This window comes from Camelus ferus, chromosome 16 (assembly GCF_009834535.1).
Source record: "Camelus ferus isolate YT-003-E chromosome 16, BCGSAC_Cfer_1.0, whole genome shotgun sequence".
Taxonomy (NCBI): domain Eukaryota; kingdom Metazoa; phylum Chordata; class Mammalia; order Artiodactyla; family Camelidae; genus Camelus; species Camelus ferus.
In genome coordinates, this window is record NC_045711.1 from 18,145,728 (window position 1) to 18,159,955 (window position 14,228).

Here is a 14,228-nt window from a genome sequence, read left to right on the forward strand (position 1 = left end):
CAGCAGTAAAGATCTCCCCTAAGGCTCACGTAGCCTCCAGAGCCCCTAGGCTTGGGGACATCAGCTCCATTCTGGAGGGCGCTTGCGGGAGACTTCACTGTGAGAGCACGGCCAGCCCCCAGGCTGCCGGCCCCCAGGCTGCCGGCCCAGGCGCACCAGCCCCAGCCTCGGGACCCTCCCCGCCCCCCACCCCCCCTGTGTCGCTGCCCCCAGCCCCACCTGCTCCAGACCTTCACCCCCATGACCGCCCCTCCTCCATCCTCAGTCCCTTCTGTGCTGGACCGGTCCTAGTCTATCTCACATCTTACTTAACCCCATCCCCCAGAGCCAAAGTGCAGCCCCCAAAGCCCTTAAGCTGTTACCTGTGCTTCCTCCCCTCTAGGAGGGGGAGGGGAGGGGGCCAGGTCGAGAGTGAAAGGTTCTGTGTCACAGGATGTCCACCATGTGCCCGTTACTTATTTTGCAAATATCCAACGAATTGGATAAAATCAAAATCTTCTAAAGACCGGCCACCTGTGCCTCATTTCCCTCCCTCCCTCCCTCCCAGCGAGAGACCCCTCCTCCCCTCCTCACCCTCTGGGTGAGCCCCATTGCTGGACCCGCTTTTGTCCGGGCGCAGACCCTGTGTGGGCGGGCCCATCTCGGCGTCAGCCTCCCCAGTCCCCTGCCCAGCCACCCCTCCTTCCAGCACCACCCCTCATCTCTGGGCTCCTGGGACCCCGAGCTTCCGTTCCTCTGCATCCCCAGTTCCTTCTCCTCCCAGTGGAAGCCTCTGGCCCCAGCCCTGAGCTCCTGACTCACGCATTTGTTAGGGGGCAGAGAAGCCCCCTAAAAGGGGGAGAACCCCAAAGAGTGGGTTCTTGTCTTCTGGCCGTGAAGGAATTCACAGCAGAGGCAAAGAGGCAGAGTGAAAGCTGCTTTCCTGAACAGAAAAAGGGAAAAAAGGGAAAGACGCTTGAGGGGGGCAGACGTGAGCCCAGGGGGCCTGATGTAAGAACTCCCGCTGTGGGGGCCCCCCCGGCCGGCGGGGTCCTTCCATCTGTCTCCGTTGGTGCGTCTTGTCCTCTTTCCACTGGCTACTTTTTCCCACTTGCTTTCCAGCTTGTTCTGCTCCGTGGACCCATCACTCTGCAAAAACAAGATCGTGCGACCAGGGACCCTGAACTATGTGGTCCTTCCTCCAGGGTGGCTTTTTCTGTCACTTGAGCTGAAGTGTCCCCTGAGGCCAACTAGACGTGAATTTCAAACAGGTTCATTTTCAAACTTTTAAAGAAATCTCTAGGCGACAGGTCCCTGCCTCCTTGACGTCCAGCTGCCGACTTGACACATGAACTCGGCCTCTCCACAGAAACTGAACGCAGCCCAAAGCAGAACCCCTGATTCTCCCCTCGAAGCGATCCCTTCCCAAGGTGGCTTCACCCTCCAGAGACTCGCTCACCAAAACCAGGAGGCATCCTCGACTCCCCTCTTTCCTTCAGCAAGCCCCCCCGGGAGACCTCTAGCTGCCACCACCCCCGTGTCCAGATCTGCCTTGTCCCCATCCCTGCCCTGGTTGAAGCACCAGCAAGTTCACTCTTCCCTGAGCACCCAGACGACATTCCTAAAACAAAACGCAGACACCCCACTTCAAGGACAAGTGATTAAAAGCAGGAGGCTCCACCCCACCCACCCACCCACCCTGTTGGAAATAAAGGGGTCCCCTCCCCTCCCTTTTTTTAAAAAACTTTTTTAGAGGGGGAGGTAATTAGATATATTTATGTATTTATTTATTTACTTATTTAGTGGAGGGACTGGGGATGGAACCCAGGACCTCGTGCACGCTAGGCACATGCTCTATCACTGAGCTACACCCTCCTCTCTCCCCTCCCTCTTTTAGAGCAGCTACTTTAGAAAACGTGTCACTGCGTGCTCTGTGTCCGTCTTCTTTGGTACGCGGGTGAGTCTTTCTAGAGGCCAGGCAAGGCTTCCCCAGCTTTACGCGCTCAGAATCCTCCCCAGGGACCCTGGGGGCCAGTCGTGAGGGGCGCCGCCCTCTCCGTGGAGAGGGGGCTGCCGGTGCCTGGTCCCAGAACCACCTCCCGGACTGACGGTAGAAGTTTGTTTCATCTCCAGATCAAGCCCGTTAGCTGCCGCAGGTAGCCAAGTCCCAGGTCGGGTGAGGACGGGCTGTGTGTGGCGGACTCACCCGTGCAGCGGCGCCGGCGGCCCATTTAGGCCCCTGCCCTGCCTTCTCCCCGCCGCCGCCCGCGCCAGACTCCCGGTCCGCACACGTGGCCGCTGCGAGCTGTGCCCTTCCTCGGGGCCCGGGGCCCTCTGTCTCCCGGTGTCTCCCGGGCCGGCTCCTCCTGCGGCACCCCTCAGCTCCGACCTCCCCCTCATCGCCTGCCCTGCTCTGCTGCCTCCCACGGCTGCTGGCTTCCGTCCTCACCTCGCTGATTTGTCTCTCCGTCTGCCCCGGTCTCCCCAGGGGGACGCGAGCCCTGACCTTGTCTGTTGTAGCCACTGTGTCCGCAGGGCATGTAGTAGGTGCTCAACTACTGCTTCAGGGGATGTAAGTAAATGGCCTCCTTGTTGGTGCTGTGTTGGGCCAGATGCCCCTCTTCCTGCCACGATCTCGCCTGGAGTTACCTGCTTCTGGGTGACGGCGAGCTCACCTGGGCCGGCGGCAGCGGGGCGGCCCGGTGTCCACCCGCAGCGCCACAAAGACGGCGTCCCACCCCAGCACCGCCCCTGCGCCCCCGCGGCGGAGCCGCCGACCGGCCAGACGCACCAGGAGGGAGGGAGCCTTGGCTGGACCCAGCCCACTCTCCTCCACGCACCCCTCAACAGCCCTGTGCACCCAGTTTACAGACGGGGAGACTGAGGCTCGGGGCGCACCGCCGCCCGGAATCGCCACGCCAGCCACAGGCGTCCCTGGAACCTCTGCTCCTTCCCGACACCGCAGAGGTGTCGCCTGCCCAACTTTTTTTTCCTTTGGTTTGAGAAAGTGGGGGCAGGTGGCCCCTCTTTTGAATCCTGCAGGCTTCTTTTTTTTTTTTTTCTTCAGTTAAGTATAGCTGATTTGTAACATTGTGTTAGTTCCCGGTGTGACATTTTGAGTGTCTCCTCAAAACCCTTGCCTGAGGGCATGTTGAGGAAGCAGAAATACTCAGCTTGGAGAGGAGATGGTTTCCAGAGACCTGATCGGTGTTGGTCCAGGAGGAAGATTAGCGCCTATGGGAAAAATCTCCCAAATCACCACTGTCTGTCTCCTTCCTCCTCCTTTCCTCCCCATTTAGTACCATTATTACAACACTTAACAACATAACCTGATTTATTCACGAGGTCCCAAACCTGACCTGTTCTGGACTAATCCTATTTCCAAACTAGCTTGAAACTCAAAAGAAAACAATGGAAAAAGAAAACAAAACCCTTGGTCTCGCCCCAACAAAAAATATTTGCACAATTGATTCAAACTTTCCAAACATAAACATTGCCATTGTCCCAAACTAGCAAGGGCAGGTGCCGTTCTGGACGTCTCGTCACAGTCCCCATCACGCTGGGCGGAGGCACAGACGGCGCCTGTGACTCCCTGACTCACAGCCCAGGAGCCACAACCTTAGCAATCAGCTTTGGTTCCATTGTTTGCTTTCTCCCCTGTTTAGATTCTCAGACGAAAACCGAGCAGTCTGTTGTGGTCACGGTCTCTTCTTTTGTTGTTGTTATAAAACAAGGGAAGGTTTCTTCCACTCATGTGTTCATTCAACAAATATTTATCAAATGGACTGTCCCGCGTGCTGGGGACAGTGGTGGAAGAAACAGATAAGGTCTGTGCTTTCAAGGAGCTGCATTCGGGGTGAGGGGACAGCTCAGGGGCAGAGCACGTGCTTAGCGTGCATGAGGTCCTGGGTTCAACCCCCTCGTTCCTCCATTAATAAAGCAAGAGCCAGAAGGAGCCGCGTTTGACTGGGGTGTCTCAGGAGAGACTGGGTGACGCTACAGTAACACACTAGTCTCGGGGTGTCTGCAGTTCACGTGACGGGGGCTCTGTCAGCCTCCGACTAACGAAGCCCCCATCATCTCAGGCGTGGTGGTCCCCTGAAGCAGAGGAGAAGGTTGCAGAGGGGCGCACACGGGTCACCACCAGTCACATCCCGTGGTCCAGACCCACTCTCGCCTCCCTGCCCAGCAGGAAGATGAGGAACATCGTTCCTGGGCAGGCACTGTCTGCCCCGTGGATGGAGAGACAATAAACACATGAATACGCAGACGAGGAAAGTCCCTGGCAAAGGGGTGCCACACAGAAGACGGGGACCCTGCCGGCATTCAGAGAGGACCAGGTGAGGAGCAGGCTGAGGGAACCGGCCCCTGAGAGCTACCCTGGGCATGCAGTGACTTCCGTCCCTCCTCCCCGCTTCCCACCCGCCTCCCTCCCCGCAGCATCTCAGACCCTGCACCCCACCACTCGGACGCCACTCAAGGTTGAGCGGCGGGGAAATGCACCGTCTCGCACTCCAGAGGGAGGGCGGGTGCTGGGGTGGGCCGTCTCCAGCTCTGCCTCTTCTGGGGCCAGTGCCACCCTCCAGCCAACATCAGGACGGCCCTTTCTGACTCTCCCATTTCCCAGCACGTCTCTGGAGTCACCTTGCCTGGCTTGGACCGACCACATGGACCTTGGTGAGGGTACAGGTGTCTTGTTGCCTGTACAAAGTCCAACACCTCCCCTTATGTCGCACATATATTTGCCTCCAGGGACCGTCACTTTGTCCCCAGCTCAGAGACAAACCTCAAATAGTCTAAACCAATAGTTCCTCAGCCCTGACAGCATGCTGGAACAGTGCAACAATTTTAGGAACTTCTGAAAAAATACTAGTGCCGAGGACCCTGCGTTTTAAAAACAATTGTTTGACAGGCTTTGTTTCTTAGAGCAGTTTTACTTTACTAATTTTTTATTATTGGGGTTTTTTTTTTGCTATTTTAATTGAAGTATAGTTGATTCACAAAGTTGTGTTAGTTTTAGGTGTACAGCATAGTGTGAACGAAAAATACTGCAAACCACACCAGTAAACAAAGAATGCTGAAGCCAGCAAGTCATCAGGTGCTGCCGCCACCCCCCAGTGAAGACCAGCCCGCAGCCCGGCCTCTGCAGCCACTCACAGTGGTGCACCCCGGGGGGACTCAGAACAAGAAAGGGCAGGACACTGGCCCTAGACAGCGAGGTGCTTGTCAAAGGAATGAATTCACTGAGCCCAAATGTTTGCTCCCTCCCATACATAGAAAAGCGCTAAATTCTTTAACTTGAGATGCCTGGTTTTCTTTAGTTAACAAGTAATCTTTTATTGTTCCAATTCCCTGGTCTTTGTTGTAAAGCTCCTGTATGTCCTAGCTCCTCCCCTGCCTCTTCGGAGCAGTCCCTCAGAGCCATCTGGGAGGCTGTCATCCTGGGCTCGAAGGGGTTCGAGTCCCCAGAAACATCCACCAAATAAACTGTAACTCTCAGCTTTTAGGCTGTGCATTTATTTCAGTCGACAACAGTGATTCATCTACATACACATATATATTCTTTCCCATTGTGTGTTATTACAAGCTATTGAATATAGTTCCCTGTGCTGTACGGTAGGACCCTGTTGTTTATTTTGTACATAGTAGTTGGTATTTGCTAATTCCAAACTCCTAATTTATCCCTCCCGACACGCTTCCCCTACCCCAGCCTTTCCCATTCGGCAACCCTAAGCTTGTTTTCTGTGTCTGTGGGTCTGTTTCTGTTTTGTAAATAAGTGTGATTCTTTTAGATTCCACGTGCAACAGATACGTGCTATTGATGTTTCTCAGGCCCCTGGGCCCCGTGCTCTGAGCCCACGGGAGAGACAGAGGGGGCATCTGGAGACAGGAGGAGGCCCTGCTGCTGGACCCATGCCTCCCGTCTCCCCCGGGCCTCATGAGCCAGGTCAGAACAGAAAACGGACACCACTGCAGGTATTTTCAATAGAAAGAGATTCAGCTGAGCTGCGGGAACGAGGTCTCTACAGAAACACGGGAGGGGCTGGAACTGCGGGCTCTGGGAGGGGCTTCCAGGAAGGGCTGCTGGGACACAGGAGAGCGACCCACCCGGAGAGTTAGCGTTCTGCCTGGGGAATCACCTCTGGAACTCACTGCCGCCATCACTGCCCTTGACCCCAACCAAAGTGGTGACTGGACACGTGATGGTTGGTGGAGAAAACCCCACGCGTCCGTGCCCTGGCTTTGCAACCCAAGCAGCCAGCCTTGCACAAGGGCATCTAAAGGAGGGAAATGAATTCTCACCTAGAGGCCCGGCTGCAAAGACGTCTGGGAAAGGCAGGTTTCAGCAACACAGAAAGCAGCTAGCGGGAAGAGGGAATGGGGGGGTCTGTGCCACACTCCGAAGTGGCTTCCTGATAACCAGGTGATCGAACCTCGATGCTTACCTCCCAGGGTTACTGTGAGGAGTCAGCGAGGTGGCAGGTTGAGCCGCTGTGCCCCCCCCCAGGGCCAGTCAGCGTCGGCGCTGCTTCTGAGACCTCCTCCCGCCCAGTCTGTGGTTCTCCAGCCCTGCTCTGAAATGGGCTCCGGTGGTCACTCGCTTGGTGGAGAATTTGCTTTAGAGAAGTCTAGAACACATGGCCTAGAGAGGGTGGCCCAGCCACGACCACGGACGACCAAGGCCCTGGTTTAGCGCCAGGCGCCCTGCGCACACTGCCCTCCGGGCTCCCGCTGGCCGCTCGTCATGCCAGCAACTGTTGACTTTCCAGCCAGGGGTATTACATAAGCTGCACAGTTAATTTGTTTATAAGAAAATTGGAAAGTACAAGGTGGATGTGGCCTGAGCTGCTCAATTTCTTAAAGGCAGCAGAGATGGTTTGTGCAGGGGAGGCGACCACAGGCCAGGCCGCTGCCCGGGCTCTGGGCCAGGCCTAGCAGGAAGTTCTCTGCCAGGTACTCAGGGGCCTAGGGGGTTCCCTCCAGGCGTCTGTCAACTCTTCCGACTGGCTGCAGCCTTTTAGCAAAGCAGGAGGAGAGGGAGGCATGGCCGACTGGGTGGGAGGAGGACAGGGCTCATGGAGGAGGTGTTCTCAGCCCTCTGGCTGGACCCAAGCTTCCAAGTCGAGAGGTGGGGAGAAAGCTCACACCCTTGGCTCCCTCACGTGACAGTGATGCCACACAGGTGGCAAGCTTCCCCGAGGGCGGCCTTGCCATCCTGGGAGCGCTGCCCAGGCCTGGTTCCAGGGCACGGCACGCACGCACCGTCTGTCCTCTGAGCCAGGGCCGGCTGTGAGCTCACAAGTCCTCGTGTGACCTTCTGGGAAAGACACGTTCATGCTGGGAGCTGTCTGGCTTGAGAAAGACAACAGCTCTCTTTTGCCCAAAGCTTATCTTCCTGGGAGGCATTGACAGGGCTGGGGACTGGTAGACACGGGCGTAACAGGGTCTCTGTCTCGTGAGGAGGGAGGGAGATGAGAGAAGACTCACCCGAGGTAGGTGCCCAGCAGGAGAGGGTTGCAACCCTGAGCTCTTTCTCAGAGAACAGGCCAACAGGGGCCAGACAGACACATGACAGTTTTCTTCCTATTTCTGCTCCAAACATGGTCTTAGTGTGACATGGGTTGGAGAGGCAGCAGCAGAGCACACAGGCTGTTTCTCCTCTACCCCTGCCTCGGCAGACATTGCGAGCTGATCGCTTTTGCCGAACTGTCTGAGGTTCACCACTAGCAGAGCTGGAGAAAAGCTCTTCGCCATCCCAGGGGGAGCAGAAGGAACACATACTTGGGACGTGACATAGACCTGGCCTCCTGCTCTGGCCCTGCTGTTTTGCTTGGGCAAGCTCTGTATTCTCTGAGCTTGGGTCTCTCTGTCTCTTGGTGACTGGCTGATTTCACCTAACATGATGTTCTCAGTGTTCACACTGTTCACATGTCATGTGGCATCTGTCAGGATTTCCTTCCTTTTTAAGGATGAATAACTGTCCATTGTATGCATAGGCCACACTGTTTATCCATCCATCGCTGGATGGACACTTCGGTTGCCTCCACATTTTGGCTGTTACAGGTTGCCCTTGGATTTTGATTTCCTCACCTCGAGGCATTTACAGTCTTGAGTTTCAGGTTTGCTGACAGAGGCATCCTTGTTTAATTAATTTAACGTTCCCTCGAGCAAACAGTGGGGTTCAGCAAACCACCTCATAAAAGAGGTGCAGGTATGGAGAGTAGGGGGTGTCCCCGTCTGTCCCAGGCAGGCTGTGACCTTGCTAGGTGGTCTGGGAGCATCCCTGGCCCTTCCTGAGAGGTCTGCCTTCCTAGCAAGACCCGTGTGGAGGACAGTTGAGGCTGGGGTTTGCTCAGTGGGGTCACTGTGAAGACAGAGGCTGGAGGTGGGACAGGACTGCAGGCTTCCTGGCTGGCTCTCCACAGTCAGGGGCCCGGGGTTGCCGGGAGCAGCCCTCCACTCAGATCATCTCAAGTAAATCACGGGGGTGGAAGGAGCAGCCAGGCCACAGAGTGACCAGACGTGGAAAGACGTTGGAAAAAACAAGTGAATGAATGAATGAACGATACTGTGTCCCCGTCTCTCAGGGGGCGCAGCGTCTCCCATCTCTGCCCCTCTCGTCTCTGCTCCCACATCGCTGCGCCGCTGCCCCGGGCCCCTTGCGCCTCCGGTGTGGGAGTCCCTCCAGCCTGGCGGGGGGCCCGGGGCCGGGCTGAGTCTGCGCAGACCTGCCGTGTCGGCCCTGCCTTCTCCCTCACCCCCGTCTCCACGCCCCTCGAAGTCCCGGGGGAGAATCTGATTGGCCCAGCCTGGCGAGGCGGCCAATAAACGCGGCGGCGGCGGCGGCGGCGGCGGCGAGGCAGTGAGGCAGTCACATGGCCGGCGCCGTGGGCGGGGCCTGCGGGTCTTCCCGCCGGGTCTTCCCGCCGCGTGGTTGCGGGGTAGCCTCAGTGCTGCCCCTGCCGGACACCTGACCGGCTTGTGGCTTCCGCAGAGGGGTGCACGGACCTCGGTAGTCCGCGCTCGAGGCTGGTCTGAATTAAGGCTCGTTTTAAAATCAAGGCGGCTAATCCCACGTGGGCCTCCTGCAGCCCGGGCTCGGCTTCCTGTTTGTGCGCCCAGATGGGCCCTGCTCCGGCCCCCGGGGCCGTGCGCTGGCTCGGCCTGCCTTGACCTCAGAAACACCCTTGTCTTGGGCCAGCCGCTCCCTGCCTGCTGGCGACAGTGGCTCCAGCCTTGGGGTTCGCGCTGGGGAGGGCTCCTTGTGGCCGTGTGCCAAGCCCTCCCCGTACGGCACCTGTGGGGGCTGGACAGAGCCCGTCCGTCTGTCAAGGCTGAGGAGTCCCGGAAGGCGCCCCCAGCACGTAAGCAGCTGCCTTCTAGCCATGCATTCCTCCAGGATAAGCCTTCCTGAGAGCTGGGTTCTCCCGGCTCACCATGTGCTTTCCAAACCTTCCATCGGGGAGGGGGCTGCTGAAGTGGGGGGCAGGCAGTATCAGGTCACTGAGCCCTGACAGTTCTGGCAGCTTCTGGAAGGGCCTAATCAGGAGCAACTAGTGTCAGCAGGGAGAAGGAACAGTAGGCGGGCTCAGGAGGCCCCTGCCACATGGCACAGGCCTAGGACTTAGAACTGAACTTGGTGCCACCAAACCCCTTCATCTTTGTGGAGAGAACTAACTGGGGTCGGCTAGGGCAGCAGTGTGCTGGGGAAGGTGGGTAGAGGTGTCCAGGTCAGTGGTTCTCAGCCCCAGCCTCACTTGGGAATATTACCTGGGCAGGTCTAAAGTAATGCCTGGCAGAAGAGTTCCCTGGTGCTAAAAGTCAATTCCCTGGTCACTCTTAATGGGGGATAGTTACTGAAGAAGTCACCAGGGGTCTCAGAGGAGTCTAGTAAAATTCAGTTTTGTGAGCTGGCTGCTGGCTACTCAGGTGCATTTAATTTATGACAGTTCGTGGAGCTGCACACCCATGATATGTGTGCTTGTCTGTGTGAGTGTTACACTTCAGTAAGAAGTTAAAGAAAAAAGGAAAAGAAATAGCTGCCAGGGCCTTAAGTCAGAACATCCGGGGTGGGGCCTGAGTAGTGGTATTTTTTTGAAAAAAGTTTCCCAAGTGATTCTGAAGTACAGTGGAGGGTTAGAATTGCCAGTTTAACTCTAAATTGGGTGATCCCTTCCCCTGGAGATGGGTCTCAGCGTGGGTGTTTGTGCTATTAGAGGAAGCTGATTGGGGAACTTCTGGGAAAGTTATCTTGCTCCCCACAGGGATCTGAGACAGATATTTGAATATGGGTGTCATTATAGGATTGGGGGATCCGGGGAATGAGGTGCTCGGAGCTGCTGCAGCCATTTGGTAGTCATGAAGGCAAGGCCAGGAGAGCACAGATGAACTGACTGACGGGAGTTCAGACACTGTTGAGCTGCTAAGTTCCCATTCCTGGCAGATCATTGCAAACACCTAGGGAATACTGAAAAAATGCAGGTGACCAGGTCAGATCCTGGAAATTTAAAAACATCTTCCCAGATGATTTGAATGTGCAGTCTGCTTTACTGAGATGAAATTGTCCGTGAGACAATTGTCTTACAGAGGAGAAAGTTTGGGGTGATGGGGAGCAGACTGTCCCCTGGTTCCCCAGTAACAGAAAACACGTAGCAGGGGTTACCTTCCACAAAGTAGAGACAAACTGAGCAGCAGGGTACTCGTGACAGTTTGGTGGCAATAAGCCGATGACAATTCCCAGCAAGATGAATGTGGTATCTTGGGGAGATTAATCTGGAAATTGGGGTGCAGAGGAGGCAAAGAGATTTGAGCATGGGAATCTCAAGTTCAGCCAGAAGAGGACCACTCACATCCCCCTTATGTCCATCTCCTGGCTATAGCGTGGTAACTGGGGGGGTACCTGGGGGGACCCCCCGCATGGGCGGGGCTCTTGATGAGGGCTCCCGCGCCCGCACAGGCTGTCCGGGAGGAGTGACCTGTGCTGAGAATGCCCGCCAGGCGGAGGGCCGGCCACAGCCACACGCCCCCGAGATGGCCACTCAGGTGGGAGTCCCTATTTTCTAAGCTCAGTGCCTCACCTTTATTGACATTCAGGTCCAGGGATCAGCAGGGTAGCTCTTTCTAAAAATTTTAAGTGTAGTATAGTCAGTTTACAATGTGTCAATTTCTGGGGTGCAACATGTTTCAATCATACATATACATACACATACACATACTGATTTTCATGTTCTTTTTCACTATAGGTTACTACGAGATATTGAATATAGTTCCCTGTGCTGTAGAGAAGAAACTTGTTTATCTGTTTTATATATAGTAGTGAGTATCTGCAACTCTCCAACTCCCAGTTTATCCCTTCCCACCCCTTCTCTCCCCTGGTAACCGTAAGTATGTTTTCTATGTCTGTGAGTCTGTTTTTCTTTTGTAAATAACTTCATTTATGTCTTTTTTTTTTCTTTTCATTTCCACATGTAATTGATATCATAATGGTATTTTTTTTTCTCTTTCTGGCTTCACTTAGAATGATGATCTCCAGGTCCATCCATGTTGTTGCAAATGGTGTTATTTTATTCTTTTTTATGGCTGAGTAGTATTCCATGTGTATAAAACACCACATCTTCTTTATCCAATCCTCTGTTGGACACGTTAGCTCTTTTGTTTCTCTTAAGTTGTACTTTCTTGCAACTTGCAACCTTTACCCCCGAGAACTGGGACAAGGCTGCAGAAGATTTTGCCCCGAAGCTAAGGAATGCATCTGTCTTGTGATGTCAGAATTCCTAAGTTCCACCTGCAATGCTCACGTGGAAGGGCTCCATAGAAGCCCTGCTCCTGGCCTGTGGCCCAGCCATGCACGGAGCCAGTGCTCAGAGAGGCTGTCTCTGTTCTCAACCCAAGGCCGCAGAGGCGGCGGAGTGTTGTCTTTCCTAGAATGTCATGTGGTTGGAGTCACATAGTACGCAGTCTTTTCAGATTGGCTTCTTTCATGTCGTCATATGCGTTTAAAGTTCCTACATGTCTTTTCATGGCTTGTTAATCCGTGTCTTTTTGGCACTGAATGGTATTCATTTTCATCCTTGTAAACTCCTCCCTGGCTGGAAGTGCATCCCTGTCTTTCGGGCTTTGGGAGCCCTTACATTTGGCAGGTCCCTCGAGAGGGACTCGGGTCACTGCTGAGGCTTGGCTGGCTGGCTTTGTCAACACCACCTTGATGTCCCGCCAGGACACAGCCCAGGTATTTCTGTGGAGTCGGGGTGCGGTGCCCTGTGAAGTCTTGCTAGAGGAGGAAAGCAGGGAGGGGTGAGGGGTGGAGGGGTGAGGTGTCAGGTGGAGGCAGAGAGGGAAGCTGCCTCCAAAGTCTAGGAGCCAGGGGTGGGGGGGCGGGGTGGCCTCAGGCATGTTGCGGATCGTGGTCCTGCCCCGCTGTCCTTTGCCCTGAAGATGTATGTGGAGCCGAGAGACCAAGCCAGAGTGCCCCCCTCCCCAGTGGAGAGCTGGGTGTTGGGCAGTCACGGGGCAGGGAGGAGGGGGCAGGAGAGAGAGGGACATCGGCCCCCTGGCCGGGGGGGGGGGGGTGCAGGACTCAGGGCAGCCAAAGGGCAAATGCAGTGGCTTCGGGCCTGGTAAAGTGTAACCAAGCGAAGAAAGGTTCGCAGGGGCCCAGCCCCAGCTGTGCCTGGCAGGATGCTGGGCTGTCAGTTTCCTCAGGGCAGGGCCCCCCAGGGAGCTTGACCTCCTGATGCTGCAGGTGTTGCAGCTGGAGACAGCGTCCTCTTGGGGTGGCCTTGCTGGCATTCACTGCAGCTGGTCTGTGGCAAGAGGGAGCCCGAGGGCCCCCGGGGTCGCTAGGCCACCCGATGTGCCTGGGTCAGTGGCTTCTGGCCCAGTTCCACACGTGCTTCCTTAGTGAGTTGCTAAGCCCTTCTCAGCATGCTCCAGTGCCTCAGGGCACACAGAGGCTGCCTGCCGGGCACCGGAACCAACTCCAGGAAGCCTCCCTCTCCTTGGTTGGAAGCCTCCTCAACCCCAGGGTTTGTTGGGGGTTCTCAGTGACTCCCCCCCCCCCATTCCCAGGAGCTATTAGCTTTGGCTCCTTCTTCCCTGTGAGAGTTCTGGGCAGTCCTGACCCCTCACTTTTCTGCCCTCGCTCAGGGCTGGGGCATGAGGAGGGGTGGACGGGAGAGGAGACAGGAGGAGAGGTGAATCCCCGAAGCTGCAGCCTCTCCACTTCCCCCATCCTGAGGCACCCGTGGTTGGCTCTGGCCGACAGGCAGCAGTGACCTGTGTAACTTCCCTGGTTGGGTCTTGACTTGGGTCCAGAGCTTCCTCTGGCGCTTCTGGAATGTTCCCTCTCCAGGGCAGCTCCACGCGGTGAGATGCCCGAGCTGCCCAGAGAGGGCCCATGAAGGAAGACGGGGCCCCAGCAGAGCACTCGCTGACCACAGGCGCCCACCACAGACGGTGCCCCTGGCGAGCCCCAGGGTGACCCCACACAGTGAAGGGGCAGTGAACCCCCTGGAGATGAGCGGGGGCTGATCCAAGACACTAAGTTGCGGGGTCATTTATGATGCAGGGCGTACAAGCGATGCCAGCTTTCATCTATTTGGCATCCCATCCTTTGGGGGACCAACCTGCCCACTCCCCACCCCTCCCACCCCTCCCCTCTGTTCCCCTCGTGGGTTGGCTCTGCCCGGGTCATCCTGCCTCTGGGACTGAAGCTGTTTGCTGCTGAGTCATCTCACGGGCTTGCCCTCAAGACCCCAAGTTTCTCATTCTCAGGGCAGTTGCTGAGTTTCCTTGTAGAGCGCCTGCCAGCGCCCCCGCCCTCCCCGCGGCCTCCCAGGTCGCTTCTCCTCTTCCCACCAGTGAAGCATGGTTGACACCAGTGTTGGCAGAAGGGAGAGCTGGGAGGTGGCTGTGCCAGGGAACGAGGGCTCAGGAACAAGTCCCTGCCTGGGAAGGGTGGGGTTCCCCCAGTCCCGGGGGCCGAGCCAAGCTGCTGCCCACCTCCGCGGTGCGGGGTCTGAGACCGGCGAGGACGCGGGGCCGGGGCTGCACGGCGCTCCTGAAGCGGCCCCGCAGTTCTCGCCCGGCCGCGGGACGAGCTCAGGCGGGCTGCAGCTCTGCTCTGAGACTCCTGTCAGCTTCCGTGGGTCCGAATCCTGGAAAACCATGCTGGGGGGCTGAGGCGCAGCCACTGAACGCGGTGCTGGTTGAATTTGCAATCACGGCACCCAAGAGGAGGGAGTTCACTG